Source organism: Talpa occidentalis, unplaced genomic scaffold, assembly GCF_014898055.3.
Source record: "Talpa occidentalis isolate TD23 unplaced genomic scaffold, MPIMG_talOcc4v2.1, whole genome shotgun sequence".
Lineage (NCBI taxonomy): Eukaryota > Metazoa > Chordata > Mammalia > Eulipotyphla > Talpidae > Talpa > Talpa occidentalis.
The window spans coordinates 125,923,286-125,939,184 of record NW_026555331.1 but is presented as its reverse complement, the minus strand read 5'-3'; the positions used below and the strand labels follow the sequence as shown (position 1 = coordinate 125,939,184).

The 15,899-nt window shown below is 33.4% G+C and overlaps 1 protein-coding gene across 9 annotated transcripts in view; it reads left to right on the top strand.

Moving 5' to 3' along the window:
• The window catches only part of IMMP2L (inner mitochondrial membrane peptidase subunit 2), a 732,784-nt gene that overhangs the window by 58,552 nt on the left and 658,333 nt on the right, over nucleotides 1-15,899 (top strand). The gene's annotated exons all lie outside the window — the stretch shown is intronic.

Below are 15,899 nucleotides of genomic sequence, written 5' to 3'. Positions count from 1 at the left end.
GTAGATGCTCCCCTTTGGCCAGTGCTTCTTGAAAATAGATTTTTTATAAATGTTTCTCTGCCAGGACTGTTCCACTAGGAGTCATTTAAAAACAAATGTACCAAACATGGCTAGTAACTAATGAAATAAATATGTTTGAATGGAGTTTTGCATGGTAGATATCTGCGGATGGCAATTGAATGCTTCTCATGTTCTTGAATGTTTTTAAAAATGTTAACCTATTCTTCGGAGTATACTTTTATTTTGTCATTCAGAATACTGTTTTTGCAACCTCCTTAACAACCTTCTCCATGCTGGGTTAGCCTGTCGTGTGCTCATTATTCTTTTGCCTTTGGTTTGACAAGGTTACATCCTCACTTAGTCGGTGATGGAGAGGATACCCACCCCAGTGAAAGAGGTCACACTATAAGCAGACAATTGTGCAAATTTTTTTTTTTTTAACATGAGAAGAATGCTATCTTTAAGCAAGTGAATTTGAGTAGGTAATTGGGAAAAAGGCTCCTTGAACTTAAAGATTGAGTCCATAAAAGTCTTCTGCATATCATGGACTATGTGTGCATATGATGGACTATGTGAAAAAGAAAACACTATCTTTTATGAAAATATTAAAGTGGTTAATATTTGCAATTAAATTAATTTCAAAGTATATTACTTCTTTTGAACTTTGATTTTAATGAGTTGACTATTTTTATTCCTGTCATGTGTAAATAGCACAAATTTTCTTTTCTAATGCTTGTCACTAGCAGGAGTCATTTGAATAAAAAATGCTAAGTGGCCAGTGTTATATCATTTAATAACAAATAATAATTATGCAATAATTGTTGCTTTTTTGAGAAATTCTCATTAGTAGAATCTTCTCTAGGGTGATGTAAAAGACACTGAAGAATCTTTTTAGTTTTATGAGCAGAAATGCTTTCTAGATACATCTTATACACTGCTTCATTTGAAAAGATCCATGTTTGTACTATACATTTACTTCATGTCAAAAAAACAGTAAATATTTACTTTTCTTATAAGATGCATCAGACTGTTTTAACTTAGATGATAACTGTTATTACTACATTGGACTATGTTGTCTATTTAAGAAATATATGACTAAATTTTGAATTTAAGGCTAAATGTAAAATGTAGTTTGTGATTTTTATTTACAAATTGATAACAATAACATATTTCATTGATACATAAGTAATCCTTGTTAAAAGAGTAGTATGACAATTATATATTTTTAAAAGCCTAGATAAGCTTCTATATTCAGTGTGTGGAAACTGAACATTTTACTATATTATACATGCATTTCTGGAAATCTTTGTGGTTTACAAATTCATAATAAATTAGTAGGACTTACGTAACCTTGTAACTAGAACTCTAATGAAAATAATAACAGTTTCAATAAAAATGTTTATACTTTAAAAAACATGAAATTTTTCATGTTTTCCAATAAAATAAACACTGCAATATATATAGGATTTTACTTAAAACACAAAAGGTAGGTTGATGGAAGCAGTGTTTGGAAGGGTTGAGGCTATACATGGGCAGAGGGACATCATAAGAAGTTGCAAGTACAGAGAAGATTTCAGACTGTACAAAATGTTAGTAGATGTGTGCTCTACCTATTGTTTTGTGTTACTAATTTTATTTATATATAACTAATTCTTTGTAAACAAAGATCAGGGTTAACCTTGCAGTAATATCCTCGAAGGGAAAGGTTGAAATATATGATTCAGATTCCTTCCTGTTAGTGTATTAAGCCAGCAGTTGCTATTATTAATGAGGTCAAACATTAATGATCTGGGAAGAATTACAATCCATTGTAGCTTCTGTTGTATTGGGAAATCCTTTCTACATTTACCGATTATCTGTGAACTAATTCGTATTATAGAAACAAATACTGTAGTAGACACATCCTATTCAATTGCAAGGAGTTTTGCTCAGAGCTTTTTTGCCTCGGGTGTTTCCTAAAGCAGTGAAGGCCTAGGATGGTGAGGGGGTGCATATTGGAATATTCTTTGTGTCTGAAAATGTTCTTTCTTCTTTCCTATCTTTCTTTAAAATGTTGGTCACAATGTAGCTATTGTTTAAGCTTGCTATTTAGTAATGTTAAAAGGTGTATTTATTTAATAACATTTCTGGTCAAGCAAAATATTTGCTGTCATAAGCTATCAGTATTATTAAGTGTATGTTGGTAACATCATACTGTCTTAGTGGATTTGAAAACTAATGGTGGTGATTAAGGTAGATTTTTTTGTACCTTAAAATTGACTTTTCATTAACCTGTGTGATGGCCTACTGAAATAGGCTTAACATAAGTCGCGCTATTTTATAATGACATATCTATTAACAAATCCATTGGGGCAAAGGTTCCTTCATCACAAAGTTTCAAACAATCACATTTAAATGTGTTTTAACATGTTTTTGGAAATAACATTACATCTTAAAGTTGCTAAAATATTATAGAGTTCCTATACATTCCCCTAATATATTTTTCCACTTTATTGAGGCATAATTGAAAAATACAATTGTAGGATATTTTGAAATAAACAACACGATGATTTAATAAACTTGTATATTGTGAAAGGATGCCCCCATTAGGTTATTTAACATAACCATTACTTTGCATATTTACCTTTTTTTGGTGAGGACATTGAAGTACTACTCTTCTAATGAATTTCAGTTACATAGCTCTTAGTCATTAATACCTGTTATACCTAGGGTATTCTTAAAACCTATTAAGAATAGGTATTGAATATTTTATTTTCTATACAATAATTGTATATAATATATAGTTGTATATGCTTACTAGATAATTTTTAATTTATTATATAAATTACTTATATGATGTGTATAATAACATATTGTAATATATACATGTGTAACATAATTTATAAAACTTTTATAATTTTTATAACTTATTATGTGGTGTATATTATTATTTATTGTAGCTAACTTATAATGTATAATATATAACTTACTATATCATTTTTCAAACAATTTAGACTTAATTGAAAACAACCGATAAACTGGTCTCCATGTTATACTTTAGATCCTCAGGCCTTATTCTACTTATTATCCCAGTACTAACGTTATTTGCAACCATAGTACAATTACTGAAATGAGGAAATTGATAATAATATAATACAATTAACTAATCTACAGACCTTATTTGAATTGTACTATTTTTTTTTTCACTAATGTCTTTTTTATAGACCAACATCCCACCCAGGATCACATATTTTGTTTTCACTTTTCATGTTTCTCTGATCTAGTCTGGTGAGTGATAGTTTTTCAGCTGTTCTTTGTTCTTTTTGTCCTTCACACTTTTGAAGAGCAAGCCTCACCTTTTTACCTTTTGAGGTCTGTCTGTCTGCAATGGAGAGACTTTGCTGTTGATTACTGTTGCTGAGGATGCTGCAGCAGTGGTACTAGTTGGGGAGTGGATAAGATAGGGCTGGATGCAAAGAAATCTTTAAGGTACATGACTTTTTAGTTTCTTGGAACCATATACTTGGGTCATGACTCAGGGTATCCATGACTAAGATACTAAGAGTATCCAAGTTTATAGCTTTTAAGAAGCAAGGAGAGAAATTGTGCAGATGAGGGGAAAGGCAGTAATTGTAGTTGTGATAGAAAGGAAGGAACTAAGATTAATCACAGATCATACTGTATTGAGCCAGCGTTCAATTTTAAAGTAGGTTACATTGAGGGAATTTTCACTTAATGAGCATCCAGGCATTTTAGGCATTGTGCTGAGTGCTTTGTGTTTGCTCTTTTTATTTAATTATAACAATTTGTCGATATAGTTATTTTTAGCACAATTAAACAGATTTAGTAAGTAAATGACAAGAAAATAGGAGAGTCAGAATTTGAACCCAGGTTCATTTGCCTCTCAACAGGTGCTGTCACATATGGTAGACATATGTGACCACTGAGCACTTGAAATATGCTACTTGCTAAAATGATAATACATTTTGATATATTAATGTATTATTTAAATTAATTTCCTATTTCTTCTTTCCTTTTATTAATGCAGCTAATAGAAAATTTAAAATTACACTCTTGATGCACATTATATTTCTGTTGGGCAAGACCCTATGGAAACCTTCTTCCATTATACATTGCTGCTTTCCTGGAGTGTGTCTAAGTTGGGCTAAGGTGAGATACGAAAGTGTGAGGTGGAAAAACACTAAGGTAGTTTGCTATGAAGGGAAGGCAGATTCCCAAAGACAGGTAACAGTTTGTGGTGGTGAGAGTGTTGAGGTTATCAGGTCCAAAGACAAAGGTAAAAAGACATGCAATTTACCAAGAGAAAAAAAGTATTCACAACAGTTTAAATGTTTATTAGCTTTTTATTATTTTCCAGTCTCTGGGATGAGTTCTATATTCATTTTTATTTAATCCTGTTTTTTTTTTTTTTAAAAGATTTATTTATTTATTTATACAAGCACTGGGTACAGTCAGAAGCGCGGGAGGGTGAGAGAATTCACCAGAGCCAGAGCAGGGAGCAGAACAGGCAGACTGATGAAATACACTGCTGAGGGGAGCAGCGGGCGGCAGGAGGTCTGCGCGCCATGTGGGACCCTCCTCCGGTGGCCGGGGATCAGCCGGGGATTGAACCAGCACTGCAGAGGCTGCGGGCAGCTTCGCAAACCAGCGCTCAACTGCTGCGCCACCGGGGAGGCCCCTATTTAATCCTGTTTTAAAACTCAATAAATTAAGTACTTTTTTTATTCCTCCTTTGTAGATGAGAGCGCTGAGGTAGAGAGAAATTAAATACCTTGCTTAAGGATATACAACTAAAATGATAGAGCAAAAGTTTAAGTGCCTCATCTTATGTTCCTAACCATCATGCTATCATGCCTCTGTATTGTGTTGATGGCTTGGTTGAGGACACATACCCATTTTTACCAAAGAAGTCATATAAGCCCTAGTATCTCTACACCTATCACATTATTTCCATTTCTCTAATGAAATTACCAGTACAGTGGTTCCTGAAATGTAGTCTCTTCATTAATAGCAATGATACTTTATTATGAACATACAGTGTGTGTAAAATTTTGACAGCTGGTTTGTGATATGCTAAACTAATTGCCAGTTTCTGACAGATGGCCAGTGTGAAGGCTGCATCTATAGTAGTAAATGTGAGAAAAGCATCATGCAGATTTGAGCCAGGAAAATAGATGAAATAGAATAGAACCTTTGAAAAAAATATGAAAGGTGCCAGTGCTTTTGTATCTTGAGTGCTTGCAAATCTTTAAAGGTCCCTTGACCCACCAAGGGAAATTAATTGGAGTCTGCTAAAAAATGAAGTTCATGTTTTGAAACAAATGCTCACAGCAATGATAATGCTGAATAATGATCCATAATTGTATTAAAAACCAGTTTTCTGTTGAGCAGGGAGAATATAATTGTGTGTACTTTTCTATCTATATTCATTGCTGAATTTGTTGTTTGTAGCCAAATACTCTTCTGAGTTTGTATTTATATCATATATTTTAGGAGCAAAATTTTAGAAAGACTATCATTTTCAAAGAAATTTCTATAACAGGATGCAGTGCCTAGGTTTTTTTTTTAAATTTTATATATTTTTTACATCATCTTTCATTTTTGCACAATGTATACATTTTCATCTTGGTTATAGTACCCATAAAATTCCTACCCCACTTGTTTTGATCCTACCCCCTCCTACCCTCCTGTAATGTGTCTCTGGTTTATAGTTGCTTGTTGATTTTGATTTCTACTTTATCAAATTTAGTTTTTTTCCTGGTCCCTTATTTAGGTTTTCGAAATTCCTGCTGTGAGTGAGACCATAATAGACTATAAAAATGTTGGAGTGTGAAATCCCATGGTGTCCTTTATTTTGATGAGAGATTTAGTTTTTGATACTTTCAATTACCCATAGTAATGTGCATTCATTGCTAAGTATATTTACAAATGATACTTAAAAATGAGATAGTATAAATATTATTGCTATTATTTGATATAGATTAAATTGATTTTATAAATACTATTTGTGACATATAAAGAGTTGATACTCTTAATATAATCCTTAACAGTAATTTGCTTTCTTGAATAGGATAAACTGCCATCACCATTTTTATATATTTAATTTGTATTAAAACATTTTCTTAGTTCAGAGACAAACTATAGTTTACAAATATTTCAATGATCATAAATTTCAATTTTTTAATTATTGAGATTTCATAGTAATATTACAATGAGACATCAATAGCTTGTACTCAACACATTTTATGAATCTTATATCCTTTGAGAGATGACCAGAAGCTATCAGAGAACACTTTTATAGGCATCCTACAGATTGATGTTTTGTTCAAATTAAGTTTAAACAATATGATCTGTTTTAAAAAGTAATCACATTTTCTTAAGTTTACATATATAAAATATGTGTTAAGTATATAGGCAGAATTTTGGTCTGCAAGAAGATTCCAAGTCTTAATACCCAGGATGGTGTCTATGATGACATATGCCCACAAGTATGTTACCTTCAGTTGCCAAAGGGATTTTGCAGTTGTTGTTAAGGTTGACCTTCAGTTGACCTTAAAATAGAGTGGTTATCTTGGATTATTTTGGGGGCCCCCATGTGATCACATGAGTTATTAAAAGCAAACGCAGAAGTGAGGGGGCTGTAGCAGAAGACATCAGAGAGATCCAAAGTATAAGAAGGATTTGATGTACTTTTACTAGAAAGGGCTTGAAGGCACACAGTCCTGGAAGCTAAGAGTGACTTCTTGCTAAAGGCCAGCAAAGAAATGAGAATCTCTGTCCCACAACCACATATAATTAAATTTTCTCAAAAACCTAATGACCCTTCAAATGAATTCTCTCTCCCGTTTCCAGTTAAGGGTCCAGCCTTGCTGCCACCCTGATGTTTGCCTTTTGAGATCCTGAGTATCCAGCTCATCCTGTCAGACTTCTGTCTCAGACAAGTGTGTGATAATAAATGGAAGTTATTTTAAAGCCCTAAGTATGTTTAAATTTGTTATAGTGGCAATACAAAAATCAGGTTAAGTACTTAAAATACAAACAGTTCAAATTCCACCTTTGAAATGTGTAAGGAAATAAACTTCTATAAAAGGTTCTTACTAAGATTTTGGAAAACATTGATTTGATTTATGTCCTTGACTGAAAGTGATTATTTTCTTTTACATAAATCGGATCTGTATGTCTCTACCTGCCAGTTCCTTGGTCCTTGAATATAAGACTAGACTTTTGGAGCTCTTGCTTCTAATTTCAGCTGCATCAATTATTAAATTACTAGGTAACCTTGGTTATGTTATCTTTGAGTCAGCTTTTGCATCTGCAAAATTAGAGGGCTGGATAAGTTTATCCCTAAGGTCTCCTCAATTTTAAAAATTGTTTGAAAATAGTTGTAGGGATCAGATGTAGTTGTGAGGGAAGGATACATAGACTCAATCCTTCAGGATATCAGGAAAATGTATACTTTTGAAACTGCAGTCAAAACCAATTTGATTTTTTTAAGGAAGAGGAGCCATGTCAGGACATTAAATAGAAATTTGAGAATACATAAGGAGACTTTGAACACCAGGACTTTTTTTGGCCAAAGACATCATCAAATGAATCTAAACTTATTCAGATTATGTCTTTGGTTGAAATTATTAAAAGTTGAAACATTAGAAGTTGGCAGATAAATTTTTTATAGGAGAATGAGATCAAAACCCTCTCCTATTTGTTTAATATTATTCAAAATAAAAAAAAAATGTGAAAATCTTACATTTCTTTACCTGTAGTATTTCCTGGGAGTTGAGTTTTTAAGACTCTGATGGTCAATATCGTTATGGTTATCTCCATCCTTTTTGTCAACTTCAAGCGTTTTTTTTCCCAGCAGTCAATTCTCTGTCCACCTGTTGTTAGAAAAAGTGATTCCATATTCTATTTCATAATTTAAGTCCTGGAACTGTGAAAGAAATCTCAAAACTAGACTTATACATAACCTTATTTGGCCCAAGGTCATAGTTACTGCCCCATTTTTCTTTTCCTTTTATAAATTTAGGGCATTGCTTTTGTTTAATAGAGGTGGAAGTTGCTGGGAAATGTGTTGCTCACTGATAGGAAAGGGAGGGGCTTAAAGCAGACACCAAACTTTATCAGAACTTTGGTGCTCAGGGAAACATTTCTTTCTAAGAAGGGAACAGGAATGCTCTATTTATTATTTTTTTTTGGCAATTACTTGTTTCCATTAATGAGTATGCCCAATGACCCATATTATGAAAGGTTGCCTTTTGCATAATCCAGTGACAGTTTCACTCACATTCAGAGGTCACATTAATATTTAGTGAAGGCACAAGTATAGGTTTCACTTTATTAAAAATTGTGTGGAATTGGAAATTGCTGACAGGGAAGCTGGCTGTTTGATTTGGGTATGGATATGATAATTATAATAGAACTCTGTACTTTTAGAGGTCAGAAGTTACATTGCAAAGATTTGTCTATTTGGATTGCTGGGGAGTTATTATAGAGTATTATGACAACGTAGTAGAAAACATTTCAGTGTGAGAAGTATGCCTCACATAAATTTCACCATAGAATTAAATAAGAATCATTAAAATATTCCAAGTTTATTAAAAATTCATTATTCTACTAGAGGATCTTTAAAGAGCAATAAGAACTCGAAGAAATAATAGGAAAGCTTTGGTAACAGTGACAGTGTGTTAATTGAGTTGAAAGAAGGTAAAGAATGTATTAACAGAATGGATCCAAATTTGGCAAAAAAGATTTGTAATAAATCAAGGGGGTGGGAATCAGTTAATAAAGAAAGAGGCCAATTATCAGTGAAGGAGGGGGGGTGCACTTAATGATTCTAAATGAAAGGTTAAACTGCTTCGGTGAATTTCATTTTAACAAAAAGGAAGAAAAGCAATATGGATAATTAGGCAGTAATAAGATCATACTGGAAAAAAAATCAGAAAACTGCCTGAGGTATTAGGGGAATCTTGGCTAATGAACTTAACCTTCTGCAATTATCTTTGGATATTCACTTTTCCTCTCGTAATGGAGGGAGTGATGTTTTTAGTTATCTTCAAGGAGGTATGATTCCTTTGTACATTTATTGTATCATAAATTGTAAAATGATAAATAATAAAATACAAAGAAGGAATTTCTCATGAGAAGAATATCATCTGTAATTAGTTTAAATACTCTAGTTTTAGCCGTAATGTTTTTGCTATTGATCAATCCTTAAATTTGGATTATACTTTACTCATCTTTTTCATAATAGAAACACCTTTAGAATCTGTCAACTTAATTGAGTCATTCATAGCCATTCTATACCATAGAGTATAATTCCTAAAAGTATATCTCAATTAAGTTCCATAGACAAAAATCTTTTTTTTTTAATTTTTTTTAAAGATTTATTTATTTATGCATACAAGAGCTGGGATACAGGCCAGAGATGCTGGGGGTGAGAGGATTCACCAGAGACAGAGTTCTCACAGAACAGGTAGACTGACTGAAATAGACTGCTGAGGGGAGCAGCGGGTGAGACAGGAGAGGTCTGCTGTGCAATGTGGGTTGCTCCCTGTCTGGGGGGGATCGAACTCATGCTGCAGAGGCTGTGGATTGCTTCATAGTGCGGTGCTTAACCCCTTGCGCCACCAGGGAGGCCCCCAGACAAAAATCTTAAATATTGTCTAAAGAAATAATTTTCTTCTAATTAATACAGTAACTTAAATATATGTAGCTAGTAATATCTTACAAGATGTCTATAGATCCTTGGCCATTTTATAGTTTATTCATATGCCTCTGATCCTTACAGTCATTTCTGGAATCAAGATGAAGTCTGATTTCATGGAACCTCTGTAATAATGATCAGACTGGTGTTATAGTAACCAAGATGATTAAGTTGACTTGTGATTCAGTCTGGCAGCAGTGGTTCTCTGTAGCATGATGCTGGATCCTGCTTTACTAAGAATAGGTGGCAGTGGGACACATGGTACTTGCTCTGCAGTAAAAGGGACAAGTAGAAGCAAACTGGAAAACTCTTTTATAAGGATGTGCTGAATAAAGCTCTGTTTTAAATGACGATTAGCTCTCTCTTTTTGGGAAGGAACAGCAAGCTGTGATTGGTCTGCATATGGGAATCCTGAATGGAATAACTTTGAAATAGATGAGTATATTGATTCCAGTTATGTGAAAAGGGGTCATAAACATCAAGGCAAAGAAATAAAACCTCTTTTTTTGGAAAGCCCAATCACCTTATGCATACCTAGCTGCATTAGCTAGATTTCCATCAGCCTTTCATCCATGTGATACATTGAGATAGATAAAGTATTCAAGAGGTAGAAGTTGGTATTCATTATTTCTTTTATTCTCAATAATGTCATTTTGTAATAGCATTAATAGTTTTATCTATTAAAATAAATATAGAGTGTATCTAAATAATGAAAATAAACATGTCTAATGAATTATCTTTTCATTTTTCAGCACTGTACTCTGTAGCCATAACTGTACAATGAATATAGCTACCATGAATTTGACAGTTGTTAGCTTATTATGCTATCTCACAAAATTAATTACTATGTACAGTTTGAGGTGATAACATTTTCAATTTCACATGAGAAATTAGCATGAAAAGAAAATATATTTTAAAAAATAATTGTGCCCTGTTTTTTAAGATTGGGAAATAAGAGTAGATTCATAGTAAGTTGGAGTATTGAAGTAATTGCAACCAAAAGCTTGGTTGGGTATAATTAATCATTAATCTGAAACTGTGGGTGTTATGCAGCATAGTTTTTGCATGAGGTTTCATTGGACAATTAGAATGTTAAATTCTTCGAAATGTGGCATATCATATATTGTAGCCATACTTTTATCTTTTTAGTTGTTTAACTTTACCTGAGTGTTGCACTAAATAGCACTATATTATCTCTTATGAGTTGAGAAATAAATTCTCTGAAGTTTTTATAATATGTTTTCTTATATTTTTATTAATAGCTATATGCTCAAATGGATGTTACTCTCTTTAAAATTGGTGTGGAATTTGGTTGAAATAAATGCAGTGTCTGCATACTCAAAGTCAAATTAGAGCCAAATAAACCATGGGTTGACGTACCTTAAAACATTAGCATATTTTAAGTTGACTGCTGAATATCGGACACTGTTCTTATTGAGGTCATGATTTTAATATGTTTGGTGGTTATATTTTTTTAATTCAAACTTTAAAATTCTTGCTGACATTTCAAAAGGTGGAATAATAATACCCATGTGTAAGTTCTCATTTGGGTTTCACATATTTCTGATCATATGCTTCTAAATAAAGCTTTTAAATAAAGACGCCCTGAACATTTTTTAATGTTCAACAGCCATCTGTATTCATTGTTTTCCAATTCTCTATTCCAGTTCAGGGTCTCTAGTGGTGGAAGCCTAACCTGGCATCTTGGGTTAAAGTGGGCACCAATCCTGGGTAGGAGAGGGGTGCACTCACACCTCCATCCACACTCACCCTAACGAGATGATTGAGACACGCCACAAAACTAATGTGTGCATTTTTGGAATGTGGAGGGAAACTCAAGTACCTGGAATCAATTTTATTTTTCTCATTTACATTAAATGAAAGGAGGTTGAATGGAACAACTTTATTTGAGCAATTGCTGCATTTGTTCCTGTGTTCCACGTGTCCTGGAATTCTAGAATTCTATGTTCTAGAATACTTTTGTCTTTAACTTGAGGCATTCTTTTCTGTATTGCTCTCTCCCCTAAAAACTTTTAAAACCCTTTTTTTAAATGATGACATTTTAAGCTTCTTGATAATTAATAGAAAAAGCTAGCCATTAAGGGTGGATGGTATAACCAGATATCATTCCTATACCATAATAAATGGGTAAATATATGGTTTGATATGTGACAGCCATGGATTGGTTAACAAGCAGATTTCTTTGTTTTGTTGTGAAAGAATCCTTATATAGTTATTTTTTGTTCTGAAGCAGTGAGAGTTATTAACATCGTGGTAATAGTGAATGATGTGTGCTTTATTTATTTAGATATATTTCTTATACCTGGAAACTAATAGAAAGAAATATCTTGGTTAAACTTTCCAGCTTCACTGACTTATAGGAAAACGATAGATCCCCTGAGGTACTATTAATATAAGTAGAAAGTAACCCTGGCAGTTAGTTGATCTAGTTGGGGTGAGAAAAAATGGTTTTAATTGTTACCTATTTCTTAATATTTTTACAATTGGTTGTCTCTTGGTCTCTTTTTTCTTCTAACATATTTCAGCTGGATGAGATGTTTGTATGTTAGGATGCAACATATTTTTTCATTTAGTCAGTCTTGTTACTATTAACTTCTTATTAAATGCAGTGTGTTTTCTTTAGACAATATGGTTGTTGATGCTGTGAGGAAGAGGATGAATATTAACTGGAGGGTGTTACTTCTGGGAGACCTATGAAAAATACTAAGTATTCTGAGGAAAGGACTTTTGCTTCTTTTTCACAAGTATTCATTTAAAATATAATTGCTTGATTTGAAAGGAAACTAGAGGTCATAAACAGCAATGAATAAATTGTCAACAGGAGTATTTTTGCATATAGTAAAAATGTTTTGCCCTTTTCTCAAAAGGAAAACAAGTAACAGGCAATCATCATATTTTAAATGGTAATTAACCTTCTCATCTCTAATTCTAAGCAAGTCCAGACATGAACATAGGAACTGACATATTGTTTTCATTGTAAACATCAGTCATCATTGAAAATGTATTCTCTAAAATCACTTGAATATGAGCAATGTGATTCACATAAGTTGTAGAAAAAAATGAAAAAATATAATTTCAACCAAATATTCCCTTTAAAATCATTATCGACTTTTATAGAACTGCCTATAGTTCTGGACTGTCTATATAAATGAGAATTTTTGAAGTAAAAGTTTTGGAATGTTTACTATGTGTTCAGTATTATTTTAAATGCTTTATATATTATCTCATTTACTTTGACCATTAACTATGTGGATAAAAACTATTACCATACAACGAGGAAAACAGGCATATAGAGATTAGTTAACTTCTGCAATGTCATCTAACAAGTTCTGGAGTAGGGATTCAGACCAGAGTCTGCATACCTCAGAGTTGTGAGCTTGGTCACTTTGATCTTTTGCCAGCTAATTCATCATTTAATCTGCCAGTTTTGAGCTGATTTTAAAATAATGAATTCTATGTAACTACTTCTCTTAGCTCATAGCTACTACTCTCATTTCTAAGAGACCTTTTGGGATCTAACTGTTTATCAGGTATTGATATTTATGTACATATATAAATATGCAAGATAGTGCATTTTAGTGTATCTTGAAGTCATCTTGTACAGCAACAGCAGTTACTCTGTATTCATTAAGTTATTGCAGCTGAGGTATATACTGCTAGGCCAATTAGGGACTTTAAAAAAATCAGTTTTTATTTTTAGGTTAAAAAGAAAGCTTATAGTTTGCAAATAACAGTGAAGATTTCATTCTCCAGTTTTTCTCCTCAACTTCTCACCCTTTCCTAAAAAGGTATTAAATTTGATGATTTTTCATTGGTAATGTCTAGGTTCAAACACCAATCACCTCTTCTTTCTGACAATTAAATGAAGCACACATAGACATTTTGAGATGAAAAATCACTCTAAAGGTTCATTTCTATGGCTGAAAGGGGCTTGGTGACTGTCTTTTAAAAGCCCGAGTAGAACCTGCTGTAGCGGGTGGGCATGTGATGTCTCCATGTAGCCAGGAGTAGACCAGATGAGGAATTGATGAATATCAGAATCTTGTCTGACAGTGAAGTCAACAAGAATGAGTTTCAAGGAAATAAAACTCCTGAGGATTTAAGATGTCAAATGGGGTCAGAGAGCCAGGTATATCAGGAGTGACAAATCTTACTGACCTTTTGAACAATAGGTTGTTTGGATAGTGAAAATTGTTGGCTGTTTTTTTTTTTAAATATATATTCCTAGCATACATTTGATCTGGCAAGTTGAATCCACATTAAATAATTGAGACTAGATAGACTTAAAGCATAGCTGAGGGGACAAATGTCACAGGAAAAAATAATAATAGCCCTAATACAAACTGAGTATTTTAATATCAGTATATGCACACATGTATAGGCACACACATGCATACTGATTTAGTTATCATAATTTTTTTTTTGGAGGTAGAGACCCAATCAAGTTTATTTATTTATTTATTTGTTTGTTTGTTTATTTATTTATTTTTATATTCCCCATACAATTGCAACCCCCTTATTTTGAACCCAATCCCTCTTTTCCCCACTGCCTCCCCCCCCCCCACATAGTGTGTCTCTGGTTCATAGTTATTTGTTGATTTTGATTTTTTCTTTCTTATACTTATTCTTTTTCCCGGTCCCTTATTTAGGTTTTCTAGATTCCTGCTATGAGTGAGACCATCCAGTATTTTTCTTTTTCTTTCTGGCTTATTTTGCTGAGCATGATCCCTTCTAGCTCCATCCATGTTGCTGCAAATTGCATGTGTTTATCTTTTTTGAATGCTGAGTAATATTCCATTGTGTATATGTACCACATCTTCTTGATCCAGTCATCTATTTTTGGACATTTGGTTTGTTTCCAAAGCTTAGCTATTGTAAATAGTAGTTATCATAAAATTAATATAATTTGACATTTACAAATCAACTAAACCTGTGTATTTGTATACTTTTATTTTTATTCTCATTTTATTGTTATTTAGAGAGGTAAATTAACTTGCTCAGTTTAGTAAGTCATGGCAGCAAGAGTCAAAGCCAATCAGTTTGCCCCTGTGACTCAAGCATAATAGCCTCTTCCATACTGCTTCTCCTGATAAAGATATATTGTAAGACAAAGAGAAAAAGAGTAACAAGTGTATATGTGACCAAGAATGATGCCTTTGCTACCAAATTATTTCAGTATCAGGCATCCATGCCTGAGGTTAAATTTCTCTTGATAAATCATGTAGATTGTCTGAAGAATTGACTTAATCTGTGTAACAGAGTGGTTTTTGGAGAGGAACAGATGGTACATAAATGGGGATAATGAAGGAAGTTTAGTGAAGGAACTGATTACAAAGGGATGAACAATAATATCAGATTCAAACAAGAAGAAATAGTGAAGTACCAGGATTAGCAGCAGTAGGAAGTCATTACAGCCTTGTTAGAGAAGGGGCAAAGAGAGGAAATGGAATTACCCATCATGGTGAGAGCTGGAAGTAAGGGGAAGGGGCTAATGGACAGGCATCAGGACCCTGGCTGCCTGCATATGGTTATGGCCAAAACAACAGCCTGGTAATAAGTGCTTCCCTCACTCTTTTAGCTAGTGATCTCCTCCAGGTGCCTACCTGGCTAAACCCAACGGAAGCTAGAAATCAAGGAAGTTGGGCTGAAGTAGTTCACAGTCAATTTCTGGGATAGAGAGCAGAAAAGACAGGGAATGTATCTGGAGGGCAATAGGGATTAATCAGCATGCCCTATATTAGAGCTGGACCTTAAATTGTGGTCCTCTTAAAAAATTGTGTTGAAGTCCTAAACCCCAGGTCCTCAGAATGTTATGTTATATGGAAATAAAATCTGTAATGAAGTAATCAGGTTAAAGTGAGTTAGTTAGAGTAGGCGTTACTCCAGTATGACAGGTGTCCTCATGAAAAGGGGAAATTTGGACACAAACATGCAGAGGAAGATGATAGGATCATCTAAGGAGAAAAGGGCCATCTACAAGCCAAGGAATATCTGTGGCCATTAGAAACCAGGTGAGAGGTATACAGCTGATCTTCTCCTAGTGTCTTTAGAAGGAGACACCGTGCTTCACACTTCTCATCTCCAGACTTGTGAGACTGTAAATTTCTATTGTTTGAAGCAACCCAATTCTTGGTTCTTTGTTACAGCTGCTCTGGGAAACTTGTACACCTTGATA